This window comes from Dipodomys ordii, unplaced genomic scaffold (genome assembly GCF_000151885.1).
Source record: "Dipodomys ordii isolate 6190 unplaced genomic scaffold, Dord_2.0 Scaffold65, whole genome shotgun sequence".
NCBI lineage: Eukaryota > Metazoa > Chordata > Mammalia > Rodentia > Heteromyidae > Dipodomys > Dipodomys ordii.
Genome location: NW_012267281.1, coordinates 10,386,306 through 10,408,157, shown reverse-complemented (window position 1 = coordinate 10,408,157; position 21,852 = coordinate 10,386,306). Strand labels below are relative to the sequence as shown.

General features: G+C 37.7%; 1 protein-coding gene across 2 annotated transcripts in view; it reads left to right on the top strand.

The window, feature by feature from the left end:
• The window catches only part of Gpc6 (glypican 6), a 965,911-nt gene that overhangs the window by 131,381 nt on the left and 812,678 nt on the right, over positions 1-21,852 (top strand). The gene's annotated exons all lie outside the window — the stretch shown is intronic.

The following is a 21,852-nucleotide window of genomic DNA, read 5'->3' as shown; positions in this document are numbered from 1 at the left end:
AGAAATAATATGACCAGAGGGTAAAACAACATATTAGCAGCAACTGCAGGAACAATCTAGTCCACTGAACTGAAATCATTTTTCCCCCGTTCTCTTCAGTCACCTCCTCAGCACTCTCCTTCATTGTACTTTCCTTGCAAGGTTTTCAAATTTGAAGCTAGGCCTGGCTGGATTTGAGCTAAGCTGGTTTGCTCCCCAAGGGAGAAACCTGTGCACACCATGAACAATGGCAATGAAAGAAGTTGTGTCACCTACTATACAATTTCTACTTCACATGGTGTTTCAGAAACTGGCTAGGTGTCACCTTTGTTTTCTGTACCATTGTCATCCAACTGTGTCCAGGAAGGAGCAGAGTACAGACCACGGTAATCATGACTGATTCCACCTGTGGTTCTGTACACCATGCCCTGAAACTCTGCCAGGTGAGCTCCAGGTTTTCCCTCAGGTAGAACATTGGATCTGGTGGATCCCACAAGTCTGTGCGATGGGTGCAATACTGGTTAATTAATGGAAGCTCCCATGTATCGAGCTCTCCATGTCTTGTCAATGCGGCAATATACTAAATACTTGACGTGAATGATCGTGTTTAATTCTCTCATTTACTTCAAGAGGCAGACAGTTACTATCTGCATTCTAAAGACAGTCTACTATTGGCTTACCTCCCAGTAGTCTCAACATCACTTAGCTCCTAGTGGCAGGGATTGCCTTCTAATCTGAACATATCTGTGAGGAAGGTCTGTGTGCTTAACCACATTCCAAAAAGTTGTCTCAACAAGAGTGCTTTTGTCTATTCAGCCTCAGTAGCCACTAATAGTGTTCTGTGTTACTACTCTTTTTGTGGTAGTCTTGCAAATTATCAGCTCAGGCTCAAAAGAGAAACAGAAGAAATCTTGCATCAGTGGCTACTTGGCCCAGTTCTCCCTTTGCATCACACCAAGTATCCTGTGCCCGAGTTTAACTGCTAATCAGGCCTCTTTGGGAAAACCTAAAAGCCCAAGTGGTAAATGAGCCATACAAAGTGAATGCATATTAGTCTATTTTTCTCATTGGGGTTTGTCTTTTACTCTTCTTATTTACTAATTTGAATAGTGTCTTTTCTTTATCCAGTTCTGTAAGCTACATGAATGCAGACACCATATCTAACTTGTTTCCTACTGAATGCCCACTACCTGGCACAAAATAGCTGAGAGTTTAATAAATCCATGCTGAGTGAATGAATGTGAGTTCTCTCTGAGGGTTTAGAACATAAATCCAAATCCAGGCTTAAAGGGATTACTGATATTTCCTAAACACACTAGATGCTAAAATGGACACAAAGTTTTAGATGATAGACACAAAGAGGGATTATGACTTTGACTTATGCATCTCATTCTTCATGTTGCAGACTGTATTTACATTAGACAGAAGAATTTCTCTTGAGGTGAGTCTGAAGACTATGTGAGTCTACATGGACTTGTTTTTCCTAAGGTGTGCATCGCTTCCTCCAGATAGCCTTTATGTAAAGAGCAGCTCCTTCCCCTATCCCCTGTAGATTCCCATTCACTTCCCCCATTAGGGCTACCTGGACACCTTTCTTCAAGGTGTTTGGTCTCTCTCTCCTGCATAGGACTGTGTGTGTTCCACAAATGTCTTGTAAGCCAGAAGGTAATGGATATCTGCCTAGAACTACTAGTAATAAGATTCTGACCAAAGGCACACAAGAAAACAAGCATAGATTTATACCTAGAAAACAAAGCTGAAATAGTCTTTAAGAAATTAAGCTTGGGAAATTAAGCTTGCTAATGTACATCGGTACTGGAGACGATGGAACTGGCCATCTGGGGTCCACCACATACAATCTGTTAGTGATTGGTGTTTCCAGTCTCACATCTCCTATGTTGTACAGAATTTCCTTGCATAACTCTGCTCCTCTGGGGACCTGTGATCTTTTTATCTTAGAGACTTGCTAGTGCAACTTTACTTTAATTTGGATGTGATTGTGTCAATGCTTTGCACTGAGCTTAAGATTCTGTGATGGTAAACTGATCCTGAGTTCTGACCTTCCATTTATTTTATACTGTAAATGGTTTTGGTGTATTCACTGACTTTGTCTAGTTTTATGGAGCAGCTCTATTGAAAGAGTTAAAGCCTTTTACTAGCTGAGAGAATTCCTTCTCTCATTTTTATCTTTCTTTCCTTCTGCCATTCAACACCTTTTATTGAGTGTCAACAAAGCTCTTTGTTTGAAAATTGTCCCAAGGAATGAAAGAAACACAGGTTCCCTATTTTCTTTGGACTGATATCCATTTGGGATGCCAATAATTAAGAAATAATCATAGAAGTTACTCATAGTGTGTAATAGTGCCTTTGAGGGGGAAATTAAGATATCAGTGAAAGACTCTTCATACATCCAGGATACATGAGAACCTTTTAATATAGAGATAGGGGAGTGTACAACTGAGGAATGACTAGGTAATTGAAAGGGCTGAATGTAAGCAAGAAGAAGAATTGAGACCAAAAAAAAGAGATTGGCCATGATGAAAACCAAAAGATCCAACTCACCTCCCTCCTTGTTTTGTTTTGATTCCCTAGCAGTATGTAACACAATGTCAAATCGAAATCACCTTTCTTCTTTTTTATTGTCTTCTACCAGCCTTTGGGCATGAAGTTGGCAGAGATGGTTGTCCTATTTGTGTTTTGTCTGATCACAGTTGTGTCCTTAAGCATCCAGAATAGTGTCTGGCAAACAAAAGCGTGCTGTTGCTAAAATGCAATGGACCTCCACACCAGTGAGGGGAGTGAGCTAGGCAGAGTGAGCCAATGGGGATTGAGGAGAATGTGAAGTCCAGGTCCCAGGGGTCATTGCAGGTCATGCTCTGGATTTAGATGTTTAGCAAACTGCAGTAGAAAACATTAGAAATAGAAAACCAAAACAGGAATAGGACAGAGTTACCCATTTTTCTCTTTCCAAGGGGGATTACTGGAATTTCTTATTAAGTCATGTTATACTAAAAATAAAATAAAATAATGAGTAAGAGAAAGTGATATCATTTCCAACACCTGCACCTATTCTGTATCACAGAGTAATTGCAAACCAGCAAAAGACAGGTCAGAGAGTTTTTATCGTCAGTCTGTCTACCAAGGTGGGAAATCAACTTTGGAATAACACTTTTGCCCCCTTTTCCTTTGAATAGACTTCTTAATGAAAGGCATTCCGCTTTTAAGCTTTTAAAATGCATCAGCATGCTTATTGTGTGTTTATATATTTTAAAGGATTACATGTGTGTTTCTAGTTACTTATCTACCTGCACTTGGGTGTTCATTTACGGGCAATGGCGAATCCGATAGAGAAGATTTTAATCCTTCTTTTGTACATAAATAAATTAAGAATAAAGCTGCGGGAAGGAAAACATATCTGAGTATCTACCAAGTATTTTTCAATTTCTATATCTATCTCATTTAATCTTTACACACCTTTTGAGGAGCAACATGGTATATCTTTAATTAGACAAGAATGTGAATTCTAAACTGTCAACTAACCCAACCAAGAGCACACAGGTTGAGGAAAGGGAAAAATCGAGATGCCAGGTATTTCTGAAGCGTTAAATTCAAGATGTTTGTCATTCATCTTCTGAAACGTGGTACTGATTAGGAAATGCAAGTGTGTATGGAACCTGGGTTTTCTGAAGCCAGAGCCTTTTCTAGGTTGTTCCCCTATCAGAAAGTACTTCAATTACATCAATTACTGCTTCTAATTAATTTTCCAAGAGCTGAGCCAACTCCAAATGTGTCATGGGCACTGGATGCCTCCCGATGCAGAGTGTGGCCACTCATCATTCTGTTCTCCGTGATGATTTATTTTTCATCTACATTCTGTCATAGTCAATGAAATGTATAATTCACTATAGTTGATGCATGAAATATATAGTCTGAGGATGCTGCAGTGGCCTGATCTGCCTGTTTTTGAGGCTCTCTTCTTACCCATTATTTGGTACTAACTGGAAATGTGTTCTGTGATGTTTCTCCCCACAAAGCTCCCCATCTTCAAAAGGTTTATTTACTGCCTTCAAATAAGTGTGAGATGAACCCTTTGCTATGTTGCTTCATTGGATCTTATACTGGGTCAGTGTTTCACATAAAATATGCTGTAGAGATGGAAATCTAAACTTACTTGTTGGGCTCATCTTTGAAGGGAGTTCCACTTTCTCTTTATAAATAGAGATGTGGTAGGCACTTGTATTGGGCTTTGGGAATTATTTAAGGATAGACATGTCTTGAAGAAGAAAACCAAGAGCAGAATGCGTTGAAAACACATCTATAATCCCAGATACTCAGCAGTTGGACATTAGAGGCATCACAGTTTGAGAGTAGACTGGGTAAAATATTAGCTCCCTCCCCTGCATCTCAACAGTGTGGGGTGTAGATAGTGTGCTCTTGTAATCCTAGCTAAGAGGCATTCATAGTGGATTCATAGTCCAAGGCTAGCCCTGGAAAAATCACAAAACCTTATCCATAAGTAACTACCACAAAAGAAGTTTGGGGAATGGCTCAGTCAGATGTTAGAGCACTTGCCCAACAAATACAAGACTCTGAGTTCACACATCTGTACTGCTCCTCTCTCTTCCAAAAAAAGAGGGAAGATGAAAGAAAGGGAAAGGGAAGAGAAAGGGAGGGAAACTTTTCTGTGAGAGATGGTTCCAAGATCGAGTCTTTATCACAAGCATTTATTCTAAGTCTCCAAAGTCTTTGTTTCTTGACCTGAGTATTTAGGTTGAAAACACAAAGCTGGTGTCTGCTTAACTAAATAAAAAGCAACCATTGCCCTTTTCTTTAAATGCACATTTGTCTTAAAACATTTTTATGAGAAATATTGGGTACACTGTTGAATTATGACACTCCTTGTTTCTGTGGAAATGTCTTGATTTTAGGAAACTGGCATCTTTCTGAGGAGGATCAGTATTTGCTTTCTTGGGAAATAGTGCAGATTTCCTGGGAGAGCCAACAGCATTGCTTACTCTTACCTTACATGACTCAGTTTTGTGATTTTGGAAGATCTTCAGTTGGGCTTCTGTGCCTTTTTATGACAATTAAATGGTTTTCTTTTCCTTTTTGAATATTATTAACCTTAACAGACCATAGAAACAAGACAAAACAAAACAATGTGAACTATAATGAAGACAGGAGTAGAGTTAAGATAGTCTGAGAAGGAAAATACTAAACAAAACTCCAGCCCTAAAGAAAACTCTAAAAAACAAAATCCCCCACAAAACGAAACAAAACTGTGCTCAAACCAGTGTGCTGGACCAGTGTTTGCTCACAGAAAAATGTTAAATCTTTGCACTACTCTTTCTCACATGGAGATTGATTTTTATAAAATTAATTTTGTAAAATTAAACTATGTTAGAGAAGGCTGCTCTAAATAACTGATACTGAATAAGTATTTGGAATGTGATAGGGTAGCTTTGGGGCCCTCCACCCCATGTTTTTAATCTCTTTCTTTCTTTCTTTTTTCCTTCGTGTGTGTGTGTGTGTGTGTGTGTGTGTGTGTGTGTGTGTGTGTGTGTGTGCGCCAGTATTGGGGTTTGAACTTAGGGCCTGAGTGCTGTGTTCCAGCATTTTTTCTCAATGCTGGCACTTTACTACCTCTTGAGCCACAGCTCCACTTCTGGCCTTTTGGTGATTAATCGGAATTAAGAGTCCCACAGCCTTTCCTTCCTGGCTGGTTTTGAACCTCAATTCTCAGATTTCATATTCTTGAATGCAGCCACCAGAATTATAGTTGTAAGCCCTTAGCACCTTTTATTTCCTTAATCTTGACTAATTTCTGTAACAGAACATGGTTCACAGAGAGAGAATACTGTACCAATTTTCTTCCCTTCCTTTCAATCATGCAACGTGTCTACCCCATTTTCACCTTGGTTTTAGATCATTGAAATGACAAATTTTGTCATTTCTCTATTGCATGGTGGGTTACCCTATTCACATTTAGAGTATATCTTGCACCTACCTAAATCCTTGGAAAGCTCTGATCTGTACTTAGATTTTTTTTTTACTTCTGTTCTTCACAATCATCTTTTGGTTTGGAACCCCAGACCAGTGTGTAGTTTTCTTTGAAAATAATTGTTTTTGAAACTTCAATGTAAATCACATTTTTTAAATAAAGAGATTCTTATTTTCAAAAAAAATGAACATCTTAATACCTTTTGTGTAGGAAGACAAATTTTTGGTAGATTGCTTAATAGACTCCTTGATAATTATGCCTTAAAAATCAGTCTTCTTGGGCTTTGAAGGTGGCTTTGTGGTAGAGTGCTTGCCTTGCATGCATGAGGCCCTGGGTTTGATTCCTCAGCATTACATAAGCAGAAAAAGCCAGAAGTGGTGCTATGGCTCAAGTGGTAGAATGCTTAGCCTTGAGCTGAAGAGCTAAGGGACAGCTCCCAGGCCCAGAGTTCCTGCCCCAGGACTGGCAAAAAATAAAAAAAATAAAAAAAATCAGTCTTTCTTGAGGAGGTGGGAAGGGAAGAGATAGTAGGGGAAAAACAATGCTTGATAGGAAATGTACTCATTACCTTACTCACGTAACTGGAACCCCTCTGTACAGTATCTTTACAATTAAAATTTTTTTTAAAAAACGTTTATATAAAAAAATCAGTCTTCTTTTCCTCTGGACATGTTTGTGGCCGCTACAATGATTAATCATTTTCAGAAAAAAATGTGAGAATTGCACGGAGTTTTTTTTTCAGATTATCATTCTCATGAAGGTGTTTCCTATTAAAACATTTTCCATATAAGAATATAATTAAGGCCCAATTTTATAGGCTTGTTGCCTTCCAAAAATGTGATAATTAATCTTAGTGATAACAGTAACATTTCTGACAGTCTGAGTTTCTTATAAAAAGAGGAAATATAAAGCCCATTCCACTTAATCACCTCATTAATCGAATATTTAAAGAGGACAGTAACAAGACAAAGATTAAGCATGGGAAGTTCTTTAATGGAATCTAAATAGTGAAGATTGTGAGAAGCCAGTTTTTCTATTTAGTGTCCGTCTGGGTTTTCTGTTTTCTATTTTTCATATCATTTGGCTTTATTTTCATTTAAGGGCAAAGGGCTTCCCAAGGAAACTGGCTGAGAAAAGCTAGACAGAGCTCTTACCATTCTGCACTATGTCATGGACTGCTCCATCTGTTAACTTGCTTTTATCTTGGGTGATCAGTTTTTGGCTACTCAGTGTGTATACCTGTCTCAAAGCATTTTGTACACTGTCTGCTGGAGCTAAGGTATTGTGTGATGCACCATGGGAGTGAATCCAAGGTATGAGAATCAGAAGTGGACCCAATCCTGCCATGTTCTAGCAGCCATTTGGATGAAGTGGCAAAACCATTATTTTCCAGTAGCTTATGTACTGGAGTAGACAAATCAGTTTACCACTCTGGCTTCAGTTCTCTTAGCTTCCTTATGAAATGTTTGGACCACTGCTTTTTACAGTCTTTGTTAGATACAACTTGCTCCTTTATTTATTTATTTTAGTCAGTTGTGGGGCTTGAACTCTGGGCCTGTCCCTGAGCTCTGTAGCTCAAGGCTAGTGCTCTACCACTTGAGCCACAGCTCTACCTCCAATTTTCTGGTGGTTAATTGTAGATAAGAGTCTCATAGACCTTCCTTCCCAGGCTGGCTTTGAATCCTGCTGCTATTTTTTGTTGTTGTTCTTATTCTTATAATAAATGCTGAGGAGGATTTCCTTGATTGAAAGAGTATTCTCTGTCAATAGTTTTAGCCTTGAATCTTACCACATAAAAACTCATCTCCTTAATCTTAATATGATATTCTTTCTTAGTAGAAGAAGCTCATGTGTAATTATATTAGAGATGAGTTAGCTATTTTGTGTGTGTGTGTGCACATGTGCATGCACATGTGTATCTGATCCTTGAATTCAACTTCAATGTGGAAAGCAGATATACATATACGACAATGCTTCCAGAAACTTAGGTTCAAGAGTTTGAATAATGTTACTTCTTCATTGTATTGTTCAAAGCAAATCAAAGGATATTCTAAATGTAAGTGTTGGGAAAATAGATATCGCCATCGTGTGGGATACTTGGCTGGGATTTGTGCACATGTCATCCACTATTCATAGTTTCTCATGTCTTCTTCCAAAACTCATGCCACATGATCCTTTAAAACATGCTTTATGGCACGTTGTTGTATAGACTTAGAATCTTTTTAACATGGTACTCCAGACAGCTGCCACAAAACAATCACAGCTGTCCCAAGAAATGAAATGTATCTGTTTGTGCACTGACAATGTGTCGTTAGTACGATTTGGATGGAAAATCTGAATGCCTTGCTTTCAGTCCAGTGTCTCCTCAACTGCTGATCAGTCAGTGCATGAACATATCTTGTGTTATGTTAAAAAAGCCTTTGATTATTACAACTAAAGTTTTTAAAAATATACACCCATGGAATTTAAAGACTATCATGGACACTTTGCAATTACATTATGACATAAACTGCTGGCTTAAGAGTATCCAAATGTATACTTTCTAGTAACCAGACTTGAATTAATCAAAGGCCCCTTTAGATTAACCCCTTTAGATTTTATGGGTCTGTTGGCACAACTCAATGGAAAGGACATAGTACTTACTGGGCATCTAACATGCCTATCAAAACTAGTTGTGAAGGAAAAGTAGAACAAACAGTGAACTTGAGACTTCTGTCACACAAAATAGTATCCTTGAACCTTAAAATTGTCTCAATTTCATGAAAGATGAAAGCCAAAACAGAAGTTGAATATTTTAAAAGATAGTAAAATGACATGGTAAAATGTATTCATGAACTATTTTGGATTTCAAAAAGCCCTAAGAGTCCTTTCTGGGCAAGCTAAGATTATAAATTTAGTAGTGTTATGAGAATGTTAATGAAGTCGTATGTGGTTAATATTTTTACAATTATGAACAAGAACGTGCTTACTCTATTAAAAAAAAACCCATGATGTGGATTCAGAGAAGATTCAAACTATCTGTGATATATCCAAATTGAGCAGCAAAAATATGAGATGCTATATGAATATATATATATGCATATACATATGTATGTGTGTACATACTCATATTTTTATGTAGAGAGAAGAAAGAGAAAGCAATTTGAGCAAAATGTTCATTGATGAGTCTAAGTTATGAGTCTATACATCATCCTAGCACTTTAAACTTTTCTGAAGGTTAGAAAATTTTCAAATTAAAGAGTTAGAGGAAAAAGTCACCAAACTCATTGTATTTTGTAGCTTAGACCATGCTTGACTTTGAGTTTTTATGGTGAAGTATCCAATGTCAACTATCTGATTAAATTACACAGAATTCAATTGCAAAATGCTGCATTTCTTTAAAAGGCACATTTCTTTACTTACCGAACTACTTACCACTGGGAGAAAAATCTCAAGTACAGGCAGTTGTTTGAATATGGTAATTGATAGAAAAGTTGACCAAGTAGAAAACTGCAATGTGTCATAATAAAAGCTGTTGAGGTTTGTTCATATGTTACATGAACATTATGGTTCATAGAGTTATATATTATGCCAGAAGTCCTGGATGAGGAGGATTTCATCTAATTCTGCTCAGATTCTCTGAATGACTTTGAGTAAGTCATCTCAACTTGTGCAGAACTCGGTCATAATATGGAGGAGTTAATGCTAGATTGCTTCATTTCTCTTTGCATCTACAAGGGAGTTAACTGCCTTCTGTACCAGAATGTGCAATCTTGGAAACACATGGAGAATTGTCCATTTCAATGGCTGAGGTCATGTTTACCATTTCTGTGCCTGTCTGGAGATTGTTCTTAGAGGATCTCATACAAAATTTATCCTTAAACCTCAGTCACTATATTAAGAGAAATCTACCTGTGCTTTGACAAATTGATTTTTCTGCAATATTCTCCATTTTATTCTGAAAAGAAATCTATCCGTGGGAGGAACTCTAGGTACACAAGATGTTCTGTGTCATCTATGAGAGCATGGGACCAATTCTTTGTCCAAGAGAAGTATATATGATTGCAAGTGTATGAAAAAATTGGATAACAGGTTTAAACAGTGCTTCGTCACTACCATCCTTTATAGAGAAGTTTGAATCCACTTTGTTCCTGGAGTGGACCAGTTGAGAGATGATTTAGGTATGGCAGGACTGGCAGGGCATTGGCTTGATGGAGACTTGTTCGATGGGGACTTGTATAAATCCACTCACTATGTACACAGGATCAATGCATCCCTGTCTGATTATTGAAGAGATTGAGCAAAGTTCTTGGGTATATGCAATGAAAGCAGTGCACCACTGAATGTGGTTAATGTGTAGTGACAACCAGGAAGATACCAATGGTGGCTGAATGGAATTGCCAGGACACAGTGGAATTGGAAACCAGGTAACACTGATATAATTAAACAGACAAAGACCGCCAAAGGGCTTCCCTTTGGGAATCTAGATTGGAGATGGAGTGTTAATTCTGAAGTATAGTGCTAGCACAGCAACATTTGGGGAGTGTGAGTGGAGCAAGGTTCCATAGAAGTGCAAAAGGCAGTGATATCTGTGGCTGATTAGTGATGTCTGCCTAGGATCACGGTGGAACCAGGATGGCATATAGGTCTTGTGTTTGTCATTCTTTTTTTTTTTTTTTTCCCCAGAGCTGAGGACCAAACTCAGGGCTTGCACTCGCCAGGCAGGCGCTCTTCTGCTGAGCTAAACCCCCAGCCCTGTGTTTGTCATTCTTGAACATGAAAGAAGTGAACCAAAAATTTTTATTCATGTAGCAAATAAATTAAAGTGGTTGATAACTAGTTTGGAACCAAATTTTTTACACTTCAATTTGAACTTACCACATCAAGTATGTTCAGGATCCCAATCAGTAATCGTGAGATACGCTCTGATGGAGTGAAAGGAGGTCAGACCTGGGGGCCTATGGATGGTCAAACTCTTGTGGAGTAAATGCGGTAGATACATTTGCTTTACTGTGCTGCTTGTTTAATACACACATGCATTTCTTATAATGATTACTCAGCTCTGTTCACGCTAGTGGATTTAGGAACCATTTGGGGCTATGTAATCACCAACCCAGACAGCTGGCAATTGCATTACTCCACTCATTAGTGAATAAAACAGAGAAGAATGCAATGCCTTTATTTAATCTAAAGTATTTTTTAAACAGTCTCAAGCAATAGATGTTGAAACTTAAGAGTTATTATAGAATGAAGGCATTGATACCTAACTTTGAGCATGGAATTGAGTTCTGTTTCCATCACTCTATGGCCTGGGACCATACTTGCTTACTATGTGTTAAACATAAGTCCCATAACTGAAACACGAAAGTTTGTGTCTACACCAGGGATGGTAAGTGTATGCTGACTCTCCTTTATTAAGCTTCATGATACTATCATGAAGTAGCTAATGGCAATTAACTTATAAAGAGGAACGGTTTGAGTTCAAGCTTCTGAAGTTTCTAGTGCAGGACTCTGCCCCTTCCTTATTGCTTTGAATTTCTAGCAAGGGTAGTACATGGTATCAGAACAAGTGACCAGTGGGGTTTTCTCATCCCTCATGAAGGCATGTGATATATGACCTAAACACCTCCCGTTAGATCCCACCTTTTCAAGGACCATAACGCCTCCCAAGAGTGCCACAGGGGGGCCTTGGATTTAACATGTGGACCTTTGGAGAATATTCATACAAGGCAACTGGGACTCCTCTCTTTATCATCTCAACTGAGGGGTCCATGAGCCAACTAATCACAACTGACAATATAATTATCATAAGATAAACTGAGGCTAACATTTATTGAGCTTTTATTCTGTCGCAGGGCCTACACAAAGAACATTATATGTAATATGATAAGATTTATATAAATGCAAATGTTTTCAGGCAAGAAGTGAGAATAGTTATAGGAAGATGGAATTTCAATTTCAGACTGTAGACAGAATATATAGATCCCATGGTTTTCCTTATTTGCAATAATTAGTCTACGTCTAAGGTAGTATTATCAGATGTACAGAATAGTTCAATAGCTCTTATAGCTATTATATGGCCATATAAGATGATGCTAAGCAAAATGAACTCCCAAGTCATGGACATAAGAAGTTTTTCTTTATTGTTTTATTTAATGTACTATGCGATTTTTTTCTTTTGTATGTTCATCCCCCTATGGTTTCTCCCCCATTGTCACTGTATTTGAATTTGGTACCCTAGTATTTATATACATTCATTTGAATTAGGGAAGGGAAGGGGAACAACAGAATGGTGAGACAAAGAACAAGAGGGGAAAACAATGCAACAGCGACATACACAAGAAAATATGTTGGAAATGATCTGTACAACTTGGGGGTAGAAGGAGAAAGGGAAAGTAGGACAAAAATGAGGGAAGGGGTAACAAGTTTGACAAGAAACTCACTCCCTTACTTATGTAACTGTAACCTCCTCTATAAATCACCTTGACAATAAAAACAAAGAAACTGGTTGACATGACTGAAGGAAATGGCCAGCAATATATTAAAAAAAAAGTTGTACTTGTCCATTTCAAAATACAGAATAGTACCAATTTGGCTTTGAATAAATGAGAAGGGGAATGACCAACCTTGCTGTGGCATCATTTGGTCTTAGTTTGACGATTCAGCCTTTGCTTACTATTGTTTTTAGCAACTTTATTTTATAGTTTCTCAGTGTTCTCTTTACTTGGTACTTTTACTTTGTAAGATTGCTGACTCATAGATTGATTTGTCCAATATAAAACTATCAACTTCCAATTATACTTATTTCAACTCCTAAATCAAAAGAAGTATCAGAGTGTACTTCTGTAGCAATTTCAAACAATAAAGATTAAATTGATTGTCATTCTTTCTTAGGCTGAGGCTCTGGATATGTCAGCTCACACCTGTAATCCTAGCTACTCAGGAGGCTGAGGATTGTTGTTCAAAGCCAGTCCAGGCAGGAAAGTCCATGAGACTCTTATCTCCAGTAAACCACTCAGAAAACCAGAAGTGGTGCAGTTGCTCAAGTGGTAGAGCCCTAGCCTTGAGCTGAAGAGCTGAGGGACAGCTTTCAGGCTCAGAGTTCAAGTCCCATGACTGACAAAAAAAAATAAGGCTTTAAAGCTATTATAAGTTGATGACTTGCCACAAGTACTAATAGTGACATCAAGTTTACCCTAGAAATGTGTCTTGCCTGAAAGACTATAAGCCAGTTATTTAAATAATTTGGACATAATTTCCCTTACTAATACCTTGAAAAGAGTCAGATAAAGACGGTATTAGTGACAATTTTGACAGCTGGGATACAAATTCATTAAATTAATTTCTCTTTTAGTTTTTAGGATTGTAGTAAGTGGACCTACATAGCTATTAAATGAGTTCATATTAGTTCTCAAAACAAAGAAGAAACTACCTTATGATGTACTACCTTAAAAATCTAGAACATTTATTGGATTTCTGCCTCATAATATAGCTTTCTAAAAGCAGTGATGGCTTTCATCTTAAGCTTCTACTAGTGACAAATATCTCTGCAGGGACTCTCCATGGGTGCTTTTGTTGGAATGTAGGAAATAGTAGTCAGCAGTATCGATCATGGTTCTAGTCAAAATTAGACTGTGGGAATTTTTATCCAACCTAAACTTAGAATGATTATATCCATATAATGTACATAGTCTGTCTATACTGATATATATATATATATATATATATATATATATATATATATATACATTACATCTAGTGTTTCCTGTATCAGGTAAATGCCTATTTGCCACAAATAAACTATTTGTTTCCTACTCCTGTAGCTTTCAATGCTAGATTCAGGGATATTACAGTTTCAGTATGTGTGTGCTTTCCCCAAAGTGCTGGCTAAGTCCAAAGTTGGCTTTCATGTCTCTATAGCTGAACAGTAGCTGAGAGATTAGTTCACGTGTTATATGGCTGTTTCTTTGTTGGCATCTTTATCAAAAGATACCAACCACTGGGTGGAGGGAACATTCTGAGTCTGTGTAGGACCTGCTGGCCTAATTATTGTCCACACTGGAAAGCCAGTGCTCCACACAGTGTGGGCACAGGATCACTGTGACTGTGCCGGTCCACATCCATTTATTACCACCAACCGCAGCCAAATCTTCATCCGCACTGCATGTCAGTCTGATTATCATAGTGGTTGGAAACATGAGGCAGAGAGTGAAATTTTTCAAATAGTGATTGATTTAATGTAGGCAGATAAAAAATTGCCACCTAGTGGAAGGGCAGCATTTTCCATGCTTATTCTTATTATGATTATGATTATTTATTCATTGTGTCATTGTAATTCCTGAGGCACAGTTCTAGAAGTTAATGCATTAATAAAGTTCCAGAACAGAAAACAAAAAGAGAGGGCAGCTCTGTCTTGCCTCTGTAAAGAAAATGTTTTGAGAAATATTTGAGAAATATTTCCAAATATTTCCGGAGAGGTCATTGCATTCCGTGCAGTTGTTTAGGTTTGGCCAGACTAACACCAATAAACACTAATGCTGCTTTAATATCTCGATTATCCTCCTCATATGGAGAGTAGAGATTGAAAAAAATCAGAAGGTGAATTTCTACCTTTTCAGAAGAAAAGGGTGGCTAGCTTTATTGGATGTATTATGTTTGATTTATAACAAGTATTTATATTCCAGTGCCCCGCTGAAACTTGTGTAGCTACCATCTGTTAAAACCATCATAATTTCCAACTTTGTGTATAACTACACAAGGTGCCACTTAAGAAATCTTTCATTTCAAAACAGAAGGGTATTAATGTTTGTTTTTCTGGCTCATAAAAAAGAAAAACACTCACCCCAGAAAATAAAATGTGTTTTTCAAACACCATTAAGCATTGCAAGTAAAATAAAATGTTGACCTAAAAAGATGGACTGACCAATGTACTCACAGCACCTCCTGTGTTTTGACTTAGTGTCACTTTTGACTCCATTTATAAAACTGTGCTGATTAACAGGCTGTGGTGGTTGCATAATTGGTGGAAAGTCTTTTGATAAGTTATATGTAGGAACTTCTCTTCTCTGTAAGATAAGCATGAATTTAGAGGTGTCTCTCATACAAGAATGCAATTTACTTTTAAGAGTGCTAGTGAATGGGTGTCATTGATTAAGCCAGAGTAAAAGGAAATCAATACATGTTACATAGTTCTGAGGTTATGGAAATATTATTCAAAGAAAAACTTTCCATTTGTGTAAGGAGCACTGTGTGGAAACAAATATTTCTCCTTAGAATTAAGGTAACCCTTGCAGATATTGAACCTTGAAAACTTATTTCACAGTATAACAAATGTTAATGACTATATTATTACCCTGACTGAATGTAAGGCTTAGCATCAGTATCTTTGCTAGTGAGCCTATGTTAATTCCATTTAAGTGATTTAACTCTATTTAAGTGACTTTAAATGAACCAATGTGCTTGCATTTTTATTGGTTACCTTCTACATAACAAGCATTATGTAGGAGGTGTCAGTCTCAAGAAAAAACAGATCAGTGATCCTACTAATGCAATCTCATTTCAGATATCCTAAAATTACATCTGTTATGAAATAGAGTAATTGTTGTCTGGTACCAGTGCCTCACACCTATAATACTAGCTACTTAGGAGGCTGGAATCTGAAGATAGCAGTTAGAAGTTAGCCAGGTAAAAGCCCAAACTGAAGGACAGGCCCAAGTGGTAGACCTTTACCCTTGAGCAAAGCAAATGAAAGAGAGCAAGAGGCTCTGAGTCTAATTTTATTTAATTTTATCTCTTTTCAGTAATAAAATGGAAATTTTACCAGAAGAGATAAGAGGAATTGATGGCTTTTTATGCAACTGTTCTAAAATTTAATTATATGATATGTCTTGGGGAAATGCAATGATTTTAGTACTATTATAGAAGGAATGCAAGCTATGTTCAAGAATGTAGACCATAGGTAAACTGATGGTGTATCTCTCTCTCTTTTTTTTTTCTGTTGGTCATGGGGTTTGAACTCTGGGCTTGGGCGCTGTCCCTATGCTCTTCAGCTCAAGGAGAGTGCTCTACCACTTGAGCCACTGCACCACTTCAGAGTTTTCTAGTGGTTTATTGGAGATAAGAGTCTCAAGGACTTTCATGCCCGGGCTGGCTTTGAACTGTGATCCTTAGATCTCAGCCTCCTGAGGCTAGGATTACAGGTGTGAGCCACCAGCGCCCAGCAATGGGTATCTCTTTAGAATCCTGCTCCCCATTCTAGTTTTTACCCCATTAAGTTTACTTATTAAAAATTTTCAAAACTAAAGTGGTTTAAAAGTGATAAGCCCATCATGGTGGTATGTTTCTGTAATCCTGGTTTCTCAGAAGGCTGATGCAGGAGGCTCTCAAGATCAGTGGAAGCCTTGTAAAGTTAGAACTTATGTCAAAATAATAAAAAGGTCTGGTGATGTAGTTCATTGATAAGTATTTGTTTAGCAGACCTAGGGAAGTCCTAGATTCTATCTCCAGCACCAAAAATATACTGAAATGAAATAAAGAAGCCAATAAATATATATAAATATATATATATATATGATGTATGCTATTGAATATTTGTACACATAAATGAAAAAAGGAAATTCCCTCTGGAGCATTCTTCATGAATCTTCCTTCACAACATATAGAATGGAAATCAAATTAACTTAGAGTTCAGATTTTTAGCATTTGTTAGATAAATATTGGGATACAAATTTTACAAAAAACACATGCAGAGATTGGTAATGTCTCACCAAAGTGAATAAACCTTCATTCTCTCCTGGAAACTTGTTGAATTTGAAGGAGGCAGGGGACCACATTCCTCTGCATATGCTAATTGTAAGCTATTCCCACCTGAGAATGCTTGACCAATAACCTTTGAGGCTTGACTGATGGTGTACAGGGCAAGCAAGCACTTCTGCTCCTTGGTCCTTTGTTTCTTTCTTTCTTATTTAGGTTTTTGCAAAGCCTTTTTGATTTCCTACATAATATCTGTCTTCCTGTACCAGCAAAGATGCTTCACTTTCTATACAGTCCCCCCATTGTCTCCACCAATGGGAAATTACTCGTGTCCTCTGTGTCTGCATACCCTCCCTTACTGATGGGTCACTTCTCCTAGCAAGTGTTGGTTTGGCTTTCCACAGAACTTCAGAACTGCACACATTAAAAACTATCATCTCCTGTCTCTGAAAATGCAAAACATGGGACATTTCTCAATTTTTTATCCCCAGGATCTAAAACAGCATGTGGCACATTTCAGGAGATGTTTCACCAATGAATAAACAGGGAGTAGTTTGGGATTGCAGGAAGTATTTTAAGAAAAGACTCCTGGTGGGAATACACTGTATACCTGAGTGGGGAGAGGGGAGAGGGGGGAGATAAAAACAAAAACCAACCAAAGATGTTTTTGGCTTATCAGATTATTATCAAGACAAGGAAGGGTTGGTTACAGTGGCAATAATGGAGAAAAGAAGAAGGAGGTATTTATTACTGAGACTTTTTCCTACATTTCCTTTAAATTTTTTTAATTTAATTTAATTTTATTTGTGAACATACTGTACAGAGGGGTTACAAATTGATGTCAGTATAACTTGTGGAGGAGATGGGGAAAAACCAGTTGTTTAAGGATACAGGTGGACCTGTTGCAACAATGAGAAGTACAAGTTGTCATGTCCAAAACGAGCTTTACAACGTCGGTGCGGGGGGCGGGGGAAGGAGAAGGATTGGGATTGGGGGGGACGGGGGAGGCTGGGAAGGGATGTGAAGGGTAAACCAAAGGAGGAGGCTGCAATGCTTGGTAAGAAATGTATGCATTTATCCCTACCTAGTTCTCTTCCCTGCATGCCTCCCCCGCCCACCCCGAATCTTAGGATTGTGGCTCAAGTCCAGCACAGGCAATAAAGTTCATGAGACTCTTTATTTCCAATTAACCAGCAAAAAGCTGGGAGTGGAGCTGTGACGCATTGAATGGAGCACTATTTTCCTCTATCTCTTGGTCATTGAATCTCTTGACCTAGAAGTCTGTGTCTGTACCTTCGTTAGAAAAATAAAGCTAGTGGGAATCATAGCCTGCCTGGTGAAACGCAATAATATAGCATTCCCAAGTTCTGCCACTCTGCTTCTGTTGTGTCTATCTTGTTTGAAAAACATATGTTTTAGAATTTGCTATGTAAATGCCAGCGTCAAAGGAAAGTGGGAAACGATGGGCTGGGAAAATATGTTTATTTTACTTAATATGTAAGGCTTTCACAAGGACTTGCTTCACCTTCGATTGATTTCATAGTTTGTTTATTTTTATTTATTTATTTATTTATTTTAGTTACATAGCCTTGGGGTAATGTCAAGTTAGTCATAAAGAAAGGATTTTAATGAATACCCACAGAAAGTCCTCTCCTCCTCATTTATTTCTGGTGATTTTCTTTCACTCACTAAATTCTATAGCTGGTCTCCAGAGTACAATGTGATACTGAATCAGTTTTCCATCACTAGTTTCAATTCCTTCTTGAGCTCCCATACCCACAAACTATCACGCAGAGGATCAATGCCCTTGTAGGAAAATATATTTGCTCAGTGAGTTACTGTTCCAATTGGAGTTGTGTGCTGCATTATTTCCTTCGTGAAATAACTGAAATGCAGTGGGGACAGGGTTGGACAGAATCTCTGTATTTCTTGAAGATTAATTGAAAAAATTCCTATGAAGTCAAAGAGAGAAAGCATAGCTGAGCTGTGAATGGGCCATTTTGAATTTATGTTTGACTTTCTGTTGTGCCTGGGCGATGTTGTTCAATATATTACCAGTTAAGAAATAGTGCTTGGTAAGAAGAGATGGGAACTGAGATACATTTAAGTGAAAGCTCTGCATATGTATGTAAATACTACACCTAAGGCTGACATAGTGGGTTTTCTTGTGTATGTGCATGTGTGCATGTATATACATACAAACACACATATGCATCTCTCTTTTAAAGGACATTTGGAAGACAACAGTGGTTGAAGGAACCATTTGTTTCATTTTCCACTTCTGAATTCTACTTTCTCACGATAGGATCCTGAGTAGCCTTTGCACATGATAGGCACATATATTCTACTTGCTACAGATAATTCTGCATTCATCAATCATAGCTGGAATGATGAACTATTCAAAATATCTCTGATTGTCAGAGGATAGCCAACTTTCTATTTTTTTATTAATAGTGCAGTAGAGTAAAAGTATGTGGAAATTAAAGGGCAAGAACTATGCATATTTTGCTAAATCTGATCATAGAATATATGTAAAATGGTCTGTGTGGAGATATTTAATGCTGGTCTCTATGTCAAGGCTGCTATCTGAATAAAAATAAGAGCAGAAGAGTAACTTACATTGATATACTCAGTGTGCTTATTTTGAGCAAGATCACCAAATTAGACAGAACAAGTTCAATTGATAGAACTTTGAGTATTTATCTTTGAGCTTTTTGTGGCTCCATTTCATATCTAATGGAGTTTGCATCCTTATATAGAAAAAAATATCCAGAAGATAAAAGTTTAATGTGCTGTTCATCCAGAGTAACATAGAAAAATTGTTTGCATCTGAGCCCTGGAAATTTACATGCCATTTTGAAATCTATTTCTGTATGGAGGACAAAAAATATTGCATTATGCAGCTGTGAACCTGAAATGTTTGTTGAAGTGAAAATATACCTGAAATGTTAGGAAGCCCAAAGAAAGCATGCATTTTTGTATTTGTTTTTTAGCTGATAGTTATTATGGTGTCTTCTGGATTGAATAAGCTTTTAACATGGTGGAAGCTTTTATCAGCAAATGTAATGAAAACTTAGATGAGAGTCCACCGGGATTAGATTTTTTCCTTCATGACAGTCATTCTGTTTTGATGACAGTGTATACACACACACACGTTACACATATATACACACATATATAATATATATTATACGTACTGTCAATATGCTATATATACCATATGCACAATATATATACTGTATACACAATATATATGTGCTATACATACATTATATATACCATATACACACATGTACACACACATAGACCTAGTGGTCTATTTCATGCTTGTTGAGCTTAGTTAGTTAGTGTGGCCTCTCTGATTTGTGTGAACTGAGTCCTGATGGGTCCATCATGAGGAAGAGATACCCAGGCCAGGAGGTTAGCTTTTGAAGCAGGAGGAAGAGCACATGGAAGATGGAGTGATCTTGCTATAGGGGCTGGGTGGTGGTGGGAAAGGAAGACAACGTTAAGTGAGATGAAGATAGAGAGGGATGTGGAAGTCAGATTTGCTGGACACTGAAGATCATGGTAAGAAGTTTAGACTTAAGAAGGGTTGTTAGGGAGTGTCTGCAGCAACTGTTCATGTTAGAAAAGATGATTCTGGAATCTGTGGAGGGTGAAATGTGGGCAGAAAACAAGGAAGAGGGACCTTTGCAGTCTTGTAAGCAGAAGATGTAGGCTCAGTTATTTATTCATTTGTCTACCAATAGAAACTACTGAATTACTAATTCGTTAGAGCCCTGTGGTGATCTGTGAAGATCCTAACTTTATTAAGACAGGACAGCGCTCCACAGAACTGACTTTCACTTGGAAGGACAGATAGTGTTATCTCCCACAGAACCAATGTGACATGGTAATGCAATGGTTACATGTCTAATACTAGTGTCAAGTTCAAGTTTCATGTTGGAGCTTGAATGACTAGAAGAGGCTAGCCACAAGGGGATCTCCATGAAGAACTTTCGGAAAAGCGAGTGCTGTAAGACCTTAAGGCAGGAGTAGCAAGCTTGCCATTAAAAGGACATGTGCCTGTAGGTAGTTATCTGGAGCCTCTTCCTGTGGAAGTTACTCCCTGTGAGACTTCTTTGGAAGTGGACAAAGTTTCAAGAGAAGTTCTTGATGCTTTTTTAACTATTTGTTGTGAGCTCTACACTCATGCCGTCATTTAAGATACAAAGGAATAGCTAGGCGCCAGTGGCTCTACCCTTTAATCTTAGCTACTTAGGAAGCTGAGATCTGAAGACTGCTGTTTGAAACCATGTCTGGCAGGAAAGTCTATGAGACTCTTATCTTCAATTAACCACCAGAGAACTTGGAGTGGTGCTGTGGCTCAAGTGGTAGAGTGCTAGCCTTGAGCGAAAAATCTCAGGGACAGTACTCAAGCCCTGAGTTCAAGCCCCATAACCAACAAAAAGAAAAAAAGATACAAAACAATTAATGTATGAACTTAATTTTGGTTACTGTCTAGTTGCTTATGTGAAGGTTAGCTTAGCATCTTTGTTATAGCTGTTTTAGAAAACTATTAATTATGAGAATTGTTAGAAACTGATTTTTTTTACCACTTTATAAAATTCAACAATTGCCTAGAGACAACCCGAAAATCACTTATATCCAAAACCAAGAATGAATCATATAAATTGAAACTATTTCTCCCACTGCTCAAAGCTGCTTTTCTTTAAATGATATATAATACAGCAAGGGTTGAACTATTTGAACATCTCATTGATGTACAAATATAGTTGGAATTGTCCTCAAATCTAATTTGCTTCAGGTACACTTCCTTTAGTGCAAGCAGGTATAGTGTGTTAGAAGGTAGCATGATACAAGTGACGATCTTGGCTACTGTCTGAACAGTAATTATGTTGTTCTGATTGGACTTGAGAATGATTGGAAAGGAATATGGTTGTTCCTTACCTGCAAATCTTGTTCTAGAATGTTATTAAAGGGAGAGACTAGGAGAGAGTGTGGGAATTAAAGATACTGTACGGAAGGATATATACCCAATACCTGATTCATGTAATTGTAATCACTCTGTACATCACTTTTGTAATAGTGCCATTTGCCTCACATGTACAATGGACGATTGATTTCCTCAGCCTAAC